The sequence below is a fragment of the Panulirus ornatus genome, chromosome 70, assembly GCF_036320965.1.
Source record: "Panulirus ornatus isolate Po-2019 chromosome 70, ASM3632096v1, whole genome shotgun sequence".
Taxonomy (NCBI): Eukaryota; Metazoa; Arthropoda; class Malacostraca; order Decapoda; family Palinuridae; genus Panulirus; species Panulirus ornatus.
The window spans coordinates 16,168,573-16,180,004 of NC_092293.1; positions in this window are offsets into that span (position 1 = coordinate 16,168,573).

An 11,432-nucleotide genomic window follows, 5' to 3' on the forward strand; every position below is an offset into this window, starting at 1 on the left:
GGCACACGCCCACGGTGTGCACCTGGCATTCCTCGACATGGCCAAAGCATTCGATAGTGCTATCGAGCGGGCCATGTCGCGGAAGGGCATCCCAGCCCCCGTCAGGGCATATATTATGTCGTCGTACGACCGAGCCTTCACCAATATTGAAGGCAGCGACGGGATGTCGGAGAGAATTAATATGACTCGTGGGGTCAAGCATGGCGACCCCTTATCACCAATTCTCTTCAACCTTGTGATCGACGAGGGGATTGCAAGGGTGAAAGAGACTGGTGTAGGGGTTAAGTTGGGTGACCAAAAGGTATCAGCACTGGCGTTTGCCGATGATTTGGTTCTGGTAGCGCAGACGCTCACTGGTTTGCAGCAGGTAATGGACGTGATGGCTGAGACCCTCGCGGTGGGTGGACTTCAAGTTAATCCAAGGAAATGTCGTACCCTCAGGATGGAGGTCGACGGCAAGCAAAAGACTTGGTACGTCGATAGAAATAGGACGTTCCAAGTCTTGGGCAGCGCTGTCGGATCCATGAGCCCTGAGGACGAGTATAAGTACCTTGGCGTTCTTGTCGGGGCTGGGGGTCGGCGAAAATCCAGCGGCGCCCTGCTAGAAGAGGGGCTTCGCAACATCACCAGAGCCCCTCTAAAACCTCAACAGTAGATTGCGCTGCTTGTGGGACATCTGGTGCCCAAGCTCATGCATCGACTGGTGTTGGGGGAAGTGTATAAGACACAGCTAGCACGTATGGAGAGGCAAGTGCGAGTGGCGGTTCGCCGCTGGCTGCGCCTAGCCCATGACGTGCCCTGTGCGTACTTCCACTCGGCAGCTGGAGATGGTGGGCTGGGTATACCAGACTTTGTCTCGACCGTCCGACTAAATAGACAAGCGCGGTTCGAGAAATTGCTCACCTCGACCGACCCGGTGATTCATGCGGCTGTCCGCGAGCCTGCAGTGTTGAGCAAGCTGCAGCGCTGGTCCGGACCCGCATGCATTGCTGGTCGGCAGGCGAACAATAAACCCGAACGCCTACGCGTATGGAGGGCCAATCTGGTCAGCAACGTTGACGTAGCGGGTCTCGCTCCATCTGCTGCCGTGCCTCAGGTTAGCAGATGGGAGAATAGCGGGAACCGCTTTCTGTCCGGTTCTGATAACGTGAAAGCTGTCCAAGTGAGGATAGGCGCGTTACCCAACCCTGCCAGGGCGTCCAGAGGACGGCCCGAAGTAAACGGCCTCTGTGACACCTGTCAGAAGCCAGGCACGCTCGGGCACATCGCACAGATGTGCCCCCGTACTCATGGCGGGAGGGTAAAGAGGCACGATAACATCACTGCCTATTTGGCCGGACGATTGAGGCAGAGGGGTTACGAGGTGTCCTGCGAGCCGCGCATTCCGGTTGTGGGGTCCTTTCGGAAGCCGGACATCGTGGCTTCCAAAGGTACAGAGGCCTACATCATTGACACCCAAGTCTCTGGTGTCCATTTCGCGCTTTCGGCTGCACATCAGCACAAGTGCAGCTACTACGGTACCCCGGAAGTCTTACAAGGCGTACGGGAATTCACCGGAAAGGCACCGTGCATGTGACATCAGCCACTTTAAATTGGCGTGGTGCATGGTGCCAAGAAAGCTCCTGGGATTAGGGCTGACGTACCAGGACCTTGAGGTGTGCTCCGTCAAAGCCCTAACCTGGACCCATTCCCTTCACAGGATGTGTTCCAAGAGCACAGGTTGGCAATCGGACCTGCCTTGTACATCTGGTGTCGGCCACCGGGCAGGTTGAAAGTCATCTCCCCTTTGTTGGCTTGGGGTGTGCGGGATTAGGCTGTTCTCTCGTGGCTCCAAAGGCAGGTACCAATTCCTGAAGTTGGGTTGTCGGGCGGGCGGTGGACGCACTGGTGGAGTTGCCCATTGCTTCCGTGCGACAGGCCGTACTGGAAGGTTGAGCGAGCGGTGCTGGAGGGTCGTTATGTTTTTAGTCGGTAAGGCAACTGTATATTTCGAACCATCGTCTTACTGCCACCTCTCAACTTACTTCTATTTACGCTATCAGCAGTCTGATCTTAAATCTTCCTCTTAATGTGTCCATACGGTCTTCCTTCGATTAACAACTTCTTTCACTATCTACATGTAGTTAGGCCGCTTACCGGCAATCACCCCTGTTGTCATAGTAAATATGAAATTACCAAAAAAAAAAAGAATGCACATTGAAATAGTAGCTAGACCTTTCCTGCACGGCCCAGTCACTAACTGGGAATCTATGAAGAGAATCTAGGAAAGGTATAAGCACGCCAGGGGTCTGGGGTAAAGACCCCAGCTTGGGAAGGTATAGACACACCAGGGGTCTGGAGCAAAGCCCCCAGCTAGGGAAGGTATATGCACAGTGGGGGGGTCTGAGGGAAAGCCTCCGGCTAAGTACAGACACAACATGGGTCTGGGGCAAAGCCCCCAGCCAGGGAAGGTATAGATACAACTGGGGTCTGGGGGGAAGCTCACAGCTGGGGAAGGTATAGGCACAACCGGGGTCTGGGGAAAGCCCCCAGCTACGGAAGTTATAGGCACAACGGGGGTGTAGGAGAAAGCCCCCAGCTACGGAAGTCATAGGCACAACGGGGGTCTGGGGTAGAGTCACCTAACCGGTTTGGGAAGGAATAGGCACAACGCGGGTATGGGGAGAGCGTCCCCTTTTAGGGAAGGTATAGGCACACCAGAGGTTTGAGGGCATAGCCCCTGATTAGGGAAGGTATAGGGAAACCGGGGGTCTGGGGGCAGAGCCCCTGGTTTGGGAAGGTATATGTAAACAGAGGGTCTGGGGGCAGAGCTCCTGGTTAGGGAAGGTATAGGCAAACAGGAGGTCTTGGGGCAGAGCTCCTGGTAAGGGAAGGTATGAGCACACCGGAGGTGTAAGGGCAGAGCCCCAGGCTGGGAACATTCATCTCCTAGGTGAGGTTCATTGTATTATAAAGTCTATCTCAGAAACGAGTAATCTGCAAGATAAATGAACGACAAAATCGTTGGAATCACATCAATTACCACGTGACAAACATATCGCTCACCAAAAAAATCTCTGCAACGGAAACTATGAAATTAGCATAAATTACCTGTTTCACTAAGACCACAGAAATGCGAGGACAGTATCATTCTCAATTCCGCTTGACCACCACTAACTACAGTTATTTCACCATTTAGTTGTCACAGATAAGACTATCATCCCCTGAGGGAAGCCATGCAACAAATGTCTGGACGATGACTGTCATGCCGTTGATCGAGGTCGTTGGTTTGGTTGGCGGTTTTCGCGTGTATATCTGGATGTCTCTTCACACCAAGCCTCAGTTCCTTCCCCGATAACAGGTACACCTGAGTGTCGTTGTGGTTAGTTCTGGCACAACCCGAGCGACGCCAATCTTCCTTAAATCAGTTATTTCCTCATCGCACATTCCACCAAACCGGCTCCCACCATCAGGCCTAAACGAACAACATTCCAGCCAAAGTTGCCAAACCTCCCGACATCCAGCACCAACACATTGCCATAATAGATCACCTAATTCTTTGCTTATATAGTTTTCAACAAATATGAACATCACTGCATTCGCGTTTTAATAGAATAATGAATAGTAAATTAGATATAACGTTTTTTGTTATATTTTCTAACCTTTTTGCCTTTAAATATTATCAATTTTCGATAAAGAGCAAAATAATCACGTCTGCAACTAGAGAGTGCAGTTAACCATATTGTGGTTTATTCTTCATCGGAAATTGACATTATTTACAAGTAAACAAAAACTATATATGTGAGACGAAGGCAATGATATTCACATTTGGTGAAAATTATGTAAACAAAGAATTAGATGACTTATTATGACAGTGTGTGTTGGGCGCTGTCTTTGCTTCAGTTAGCAAGTGGCGAATTAACATTACGTAATATATACATATATATATATATATATATATATATATATATATATATATATATATATATATATATATATATATATATATATAAATATATATATATATATATATATATATATATATATATATATTTATAAATATATATATATATATATATATATATATATATTTTTTTTTTTTTTCCAAAAGAAGGAACAGAGAGGGGGGCCAGGTGAGGATATATCCTCTAAGGCCCAGTCCTCTGTTCTTAACGCTACCTCGCTTATGCGGGAAATGGCGAATAGTATGAAACAAACATTATATATATATATATATATATATATATATATATATATATATATATATATATATATATATATATATATTTTTTTTTTTTTATACCTCGTCGCTGTCTCCCGCGGTCGCGAGGTAGCGCAAGCAAACAGACGAAAGAAATGGCCCAACCCCCCCCCATACACATGTACATACACACGTCCACACACGCAAATATACATACCTACACAGCTTTCCATGGTTTACCCCGGACGCTTCACATGCCTTGATTCAATCCACCGACAGCACGTCAACCCCTGAATACCACATCGCTCCAATTCACTCTATTCCTTGCTCTCCTTTCACCCTCCTGCATGTTCAGGCCCCGATCACACAAAATCCTTTTCACTCCATCTTTCCACCTCCAATTTGGTCTCCCTCTTCTCCTCGTTCCCTCCACCTCCGACACATATATCCTCTTGGTCAATCTTTCCTCACTCATTCTCTCCATGTGCCCAAACCATTTCAAAACACCCTCTTCTGCTCTCTCAACCACGCTCTTTTTATTTCCACACATCTCTCTTACCCTTACGTTACTTACTCGATCGAACCACCTCACACCACACATTGTCCTCAAACATCTCATTTCCAGCACATCCATCCTCCTGCGCACAACTCTATCCATAGCCCACGCCTCGCAACCATACAACATTGTTGGAACCACTATTCCTTCAAACATACCCATTTTTGCTTTCCGAGATAATGTTCTCGACTTCCACACATTTTTCAAGGCTCCCAAAATTTTCGCCCCCTCCCCCACCCTATGATCCACTTCCGCTTCCATGGTTCCATCCGCTGACAGATCCACTCCCAGATATCTAAAACACTTCACTTCCTCCAGTTTTTCTCCATTCAAACTCACCTCCCAATTGACTTGACCCTCAACCCTACTGTACCTAATAACCTTGCTCTTATTCACATTTACTCTTAACTTTCTTCTTCCACACACTTTACCAAACTCCGTCACCAGCTTCTGCAGTTTCTCACATGAATCCGCCACCAGCGCTGTATCATCAGCGAACAACAACTGACTCACTTCCCAAGCTCTCTCATCCCCAACAGACTTCATACTTGCCCCTCTTTCCAAGACTCTTGCATTTACCTCCCTAACAACCCCATCCATAAACAAATTAAACAACCATGGAGACATCACACACCCCTGCCGCAAACCTACATTCACTGAGAACCAATCACTTTCCTCTCTTCCTACACGTACACATGCCTTACATCCTCGATAAAAACTTTTCACTGCTTCTAACAACTTGCCTCCCACACCATATATTCTTAATACCTTCCACAGAGCATCTCTATCAACTCTATCATATGCCTTCTCCAGATCCATAAATGCTACATACAAATCCATTTGCTTTTCTAAGTATTTCTCACATACATTCTTCAAAGCAAACACCTGATCCACACATCCTCTACCACTTCTGAAACCACACTGCTCTTCCCCAATCTGATGCTCTGTACATGCCTTCACCCTCTCAATCAATACCCTCCCATATAATTTACCAGGAATATTCAACAAACTTATACCTCTGTAATTTGAGCACTCACTCTTATCCCCTTTGCCTTTGTACAATGGCACTATGCACGCATTCCGCCAATCCTCAGGCACCTCACCATGAGTCATACATACATTAAATAACCTTACCAACCAGTCAACAATACAGTCACCCCCTTTTTTAATAAATTCCACTGCAATACCATCCAAACCTGCTGCCTTGCCGGCTTTCATCTTCCGCAAAGCTTTTACTACCTCTTCTCTGTTTACCAAATCATTTTCCCTAACCCTCTCACTTTGCACACCACCTCGACCCAAACACCCTATATCTGCCACTCTGTCATCAGACACATTTAACAAACCTTCAAAATACTCATTCCATCTCCTTCTCACATCACCACTACTTGTTATCACCTCCCCATTTACGCTCTTCACTGAAGTTCCCATTTGCTCCCTTGTCTTACGCACCCTATTTACCTCCTTCCAGAACATCTTTTTATTCTCCCTAAAATCTACTGATATATATATATATATATATATATATATATATATATATATATATATATATATATATATATATATATATATATATATATATATATTCAATTGGGAGGTAAGTTTGAATGGAGAAAAACTGGAGGAAGTAAAGTGTTTTAGATATCTGGGAGTGGATCTGGTAGCGGATGGAACCATGGAAGCGGAAGTGAATCATAAGGTGGGGGAGGGGGCGAAAATCCTGGGAACCTTGAAGAATGTGTGGAAGTCGAGAACATTATCTCGGAAAGCAAAAATGGGTATGTTTGAAGGAATAGTAATTCCAACAATGTTGTATGGTTGCGAGGCGTGGGCTATGGATAGAGTTGTGCGCAGGAGGGTGGATGTGCTGGAAATGAGATGTTTGAGGACAATATATGGTGTGAGGTGGTTTGATCGAGTAAGTAATGTAAGGGTAAGAGAGATGTATGGAAATAAAAAGAGCGTGGTTGAGAGAGCATAAGAGGGTGTTTTGAAATGGTTTGGGCACATGGAGAGAATGAGTGAGGAAAGATTGACCAAGAGGATATATGTGTCGGAGGTGGAGGGAACGAGGAGAAGTGGGAGACCAAATGGAGGTGGAAAGATGGAGTGAAAAAGATTTTGTGTGATCGGGGCCTGAACAAGCAGGAGGGTGAAAGGAGGGCAAGGAATAGAGTGAATTGGATCGATGTGGTATACCGGGGTTGCCGTGCTGTCAGTGGATTGAATCAGGGCATGTGAAGCGTCTGGGGTAAACCATGGAAAGTTGTGTAGGGCCTGGATGTGGAAAGGGAGCTGTGGTTTCGGGCATTTTTGCATGGCAGCTAGAGACTGAGTGTGAACGAATGGGGCCTTTGTTGTCTTTTCCTAGTGCTACCTCGCACACTTGAGGGGGGAGGGGGAAGGTATTCCATGTGTGGCGAGGTGGCGATGGGAGTGAATGGGGGCAGACAGTGTGAATTGTGTGAATATGTCTGTGTATGTATATATATGTGTACATTGAGATGTATAGGTATTTATATTTGCGTGTGTGGACGTGTGTGTGTATACATTGTGTATGGGGGTGGGATGGGCCATTTCTTTCGTCTGTTTCCTTGCGCTACCTCGCAAACGCGGGAGACAGCGACAAAGCAAAATAAAAAAAAAATATAATATATATATATATATATATATATATATATATATATATATATATATATATATATATATATATATATATATATAATCCCTGGGGATAGGGGAGAAAGAATACTTCCCACGGGAGCGAGGGAGCTAGAAACCCTCCCCTCCTTGTAGTTTAACTTTCTAAAAGGGGAAACGGGAGGAGTCACGCGGAGAGTGCTCATCCTTTTTAAAGGCTCAGATTGGGGTGTCTGAATGTGTGTGGATGTAACTAAAATGAGAAAAAAGGAGAGATGGGTACTATGTTTATGGATAGGAACCTGGATGTTTTGGCTCTGAGTGAAACGGAGCTCAAAGGTAAAGGGAAAGAATAGTTTGGGAATGTTTTGGGAGTAGAGATGTGTGTTTTTATCGAGGATGTAAGGCATGTGTACGTGTAGGTAGAGAGGAAAGTGATTGGTTCTCAGTGAATGTAGGTTTGCGGCAGGGGTGCCCGATGTCTCCATGGTTGTTTAATTTGTTTATGGATGGGGTTGTTAGGGAGGTGAATGCAAGAGTTCTGGAAAGAGGGGCAAGTATGCAGTCTGTTCTGGATGAGAGAGCTTGGGAAGTGAGTCAGTTGTTGTTCGCTGATGATACAGCGCTGGTGGCTGATTCATGTGAGAAACTGCAGAAGCTGGTGACTGAGTTTGGTAAAGTGTGTGAAAGAAGAAAGTTAAGAGTAAATGTGAATAAGAGCAAGGTTATTAGGTACAGTAGGGTTGAGAGTCAAGTCAATTGGGAGGTAAGTTTGAATGGAGAAAAACTGGAGGAAGTAAAGTGTTTTAGATATCTGGGAGTGGATCTGGCAGCGGATGGAACCATGGAAGCGGAAGTGAATCATAGGGTGGGGGAGGGGGCGAAAATCCTGGGAGCCTTGAAGAATGTGTGGAAGTCGAGAACATTATCTCGGAAAGCAAAAATGGGTATGTTTGAAGGAATAGTGGTTCCAACAATGTTGTTTGGTTGCGAGGCGTGGGCTATGGATAGAGTTGTGCGCAGGAGGGTGGATGTGCTGGAAATGAGATGTTTGAGGACAATGTGTGGTGTGAGGTGGTTTGATCGAATAAGTAATGTAAGGGTAAGAGAGATGTGTGGAAATAAAAAGAGCGTGGTTGAGAGAGAAGAAGAGGGTGTTTTGAAATGGTTTGGGCACATGGAGAGAATGAGTGAGGAAAGATTGACCAAGAGGATATATGTGTCGGAGGTGGAGGGAACGAGGAGAAGTGGGAGACCAAATTGGAGGTGGAAAGATGGAGTGAAAAAGATTTTGTGTGATCGGGGCCTGAACATGCAGGAGGGTGAAAGGAGGGCAAGGAATAGAGTGAATTGGATCGATGTGGTATACCGGGGTTGACGTGCTGTCAGTGGATTGAATCAGGGCACGTGAAGCGTCTGGGGTAAACCATGGAAAGTTGTGTGGGGCCTGGATGTGGAAAGGGAGCTGTGGTTTCGGGCATTATTGCGTGGCAGCTAGAGACTGAGTGTGAACGAATGGGGCCTTTGTTGTCTTTTCCTAGTGCTACCTCGCACACATGAGGGGGGAGGGGGAAGGTATTCCATGTGTGGCGAGGTGGCGATGGGAGTGAATGGGGCAGACAGTGTGAATTGTGTGCATGGGTATATATGTATGTGTCTGTGTATGTTATATATGTGTACATTGAGATGTATAGGTATGTATATTTGTGTGTGTGGACGTGTGTGTGTATACATTGTGTATGGGGGTGGGATGGGCCATTTCTTTCGTCTGTTTCCTTGCGCTACCTCGCAAAACGCGGGAGACAGCGACAAAGCAAAATAAATAAAAATAAATGAATATATATATATATATTATATATATATATATATATATATATATATATATATATATATATATATATATACAAAGGGTAGTGAGTGGTGGGATGAAGAAGTAAGAGTATTAGTGAAAGAGAAGAGAGAGGCATTTGGACGATTTTTGCAGGGAAAAATGCAATTGAGTGGGAGAAGTATAAAAAAAAGAGACAGGAGGTCAAGAGAAAGGTGCAAGAGGTGAAAAAAAGGCAAATGAGAGTTGGGGTGAGAGACTATCAGTAAATTTTAGGGAAAATAAAAAAGATGTTCTGGAAGGAGGTAAATAGGGTGCGTAAGACAAGGGAGCAAATGGGAACTTCAGTGAAGGGCGTAAATGGGGAGGTGATAACAAGTAGCGGTGATGTGAGAAGGAGATGGAATGAGTATTTTGAAGGTTTGTTGAATGTGTCTGATGACAGAGTGGCAGATATAGGGTGTTTTGGTCGAGGTGGTGTGCAAAGTGAGAGGGTTAGGGAAAATGATTTGGTAAACAGAGAAGAGGTAGTAAAAGCTTTGCGGAAGATGAAAGCCGGCAAGGCAGCAGGTTTGGATGGTATTGCAGTGGAATTTATTAAGAAAGGGGGTGACTGTATTGTTGACTGGTTGGTAAGGTTATTTAATGTATGTATGACTCATGGTGAGGTGCCTGAGGATTGGCGGAATGCGTGCATAGTGCCATTGTACAAAGGCAAAGGGGATAAGAGTGAGTGCTCAAATTACAGAGGTATAAGTTTGTTGAGTATTCCTGGTAAATTATTATGGGAGGGTATTGATTGAGAGGGTGAGGCATGTACAGAGCATCAGATGGGGAAGAGCAGTGCGGTTTCAGAGTGGTAGAGGATGTGTGGATCAGGTGTTTGCTTTGAAGAATGTATGTGAGAAATACTTAGAAAAGCAAATGGATTTGTATGTAGCATTTATGGATCTGGAGAAGGCATATGGATAGAGTTGATTAGAGATGCTCTGTGGGAAGGTATTAAGAATATATGGTGTGGGAGGCAAGTTGTTTAGAAGCAGTGAAAAGTTTTTATCGAGGATGTAAGGCATGTGTACGTGTAGGAAGAGGGAAAGTGATTGGTTCTCAGTGAATGTAGGTTTGCGGCAGGGGTGTGTGATGTCTCCATGGTTGTTTAATTTGTTTATGGATGGGGTTGTTAGGGAGGTTAATGCAAGAGTTTTGGAAAGAGGGGCAAGTATGAAGTCTGTTGGGGATGAGAGAGCTTGGGAAGTGAGTCAGTTGTTGTTCGCTGATGATACAGCGCCGGTGGCTGATTCATGTGAGAAACTGCAGAAGCTGGTGACTGAGTTTGGTAAAGTGTGTGAAAGAAGAAAGTTAAGAGTAAATGTGAATAAGAGTAAGGTTATCAGGTACAGTAGGGTTGAGGGTCAAGTCAAGTGGGAGGTAAGTTTGAATGTTGAAAAACTGGAGGAAGTAAAGTGTTTTAGATATCTGGGAGTGGATCTGGCAGCGGATGGAACCATGGAAGCGGAAGTGAATCATAAGGTGGGGGAGGGGGCGAAAATCGTGGGAGCCTTGAAGAATGTGTGGAAGTCGAGAACATTATCTCGGAAAGCAAAAATGGGTATGTTTGAAGGAATAGTGGTTCCAACAATGTTGTATGGTTGCGAGGCGTGGGCTATGGATAGAGTTGTGCGCAGGAGGGTGGATGTGCTGGATATGAGATGTTTGAGGACAATGTGTGGTGTGAGGTGGTTTGATCGAGTAAGTAATGTAAGGGTAAGAGAGATGTGTGGAAATAAAAAGAGCGTGGTTGAGAGAGAAGAAGAGGGTGTTTTGAAATGGTTTGGGCACATGGAGAGAATGAGTGAGGAAAGATTGACCAAGAGGATATATGTGTCGGAGGTGGAGGGAACGAGAAGTGGGAGACCAAATGGAGGTGGAAAGATGGAGTGAAAAAGATTTTGTGTGATCGGGGCCTGAACATGCAGGAGGGTGAAAGGAGGGCAAGGAATAGAGTGAATTGGATCGATGTGGTATACCGGGGTTGACGTGCTGTCAGTGGATTGAATCAGGGCATGTGAAGCGTCTGGGGTAAACCATGGAAAGTTGTGTAGGGCCTGGATGTGGAAAGGGAGCTGTGGTTTCGGGCATTATTGCGTGGCAGCTAGAGACTGAGTGTGAACGAATGGGGCCTTTGTTGTCTCTTCCTAGTGCTACCTCGCACACATGAGGGGGGAGGG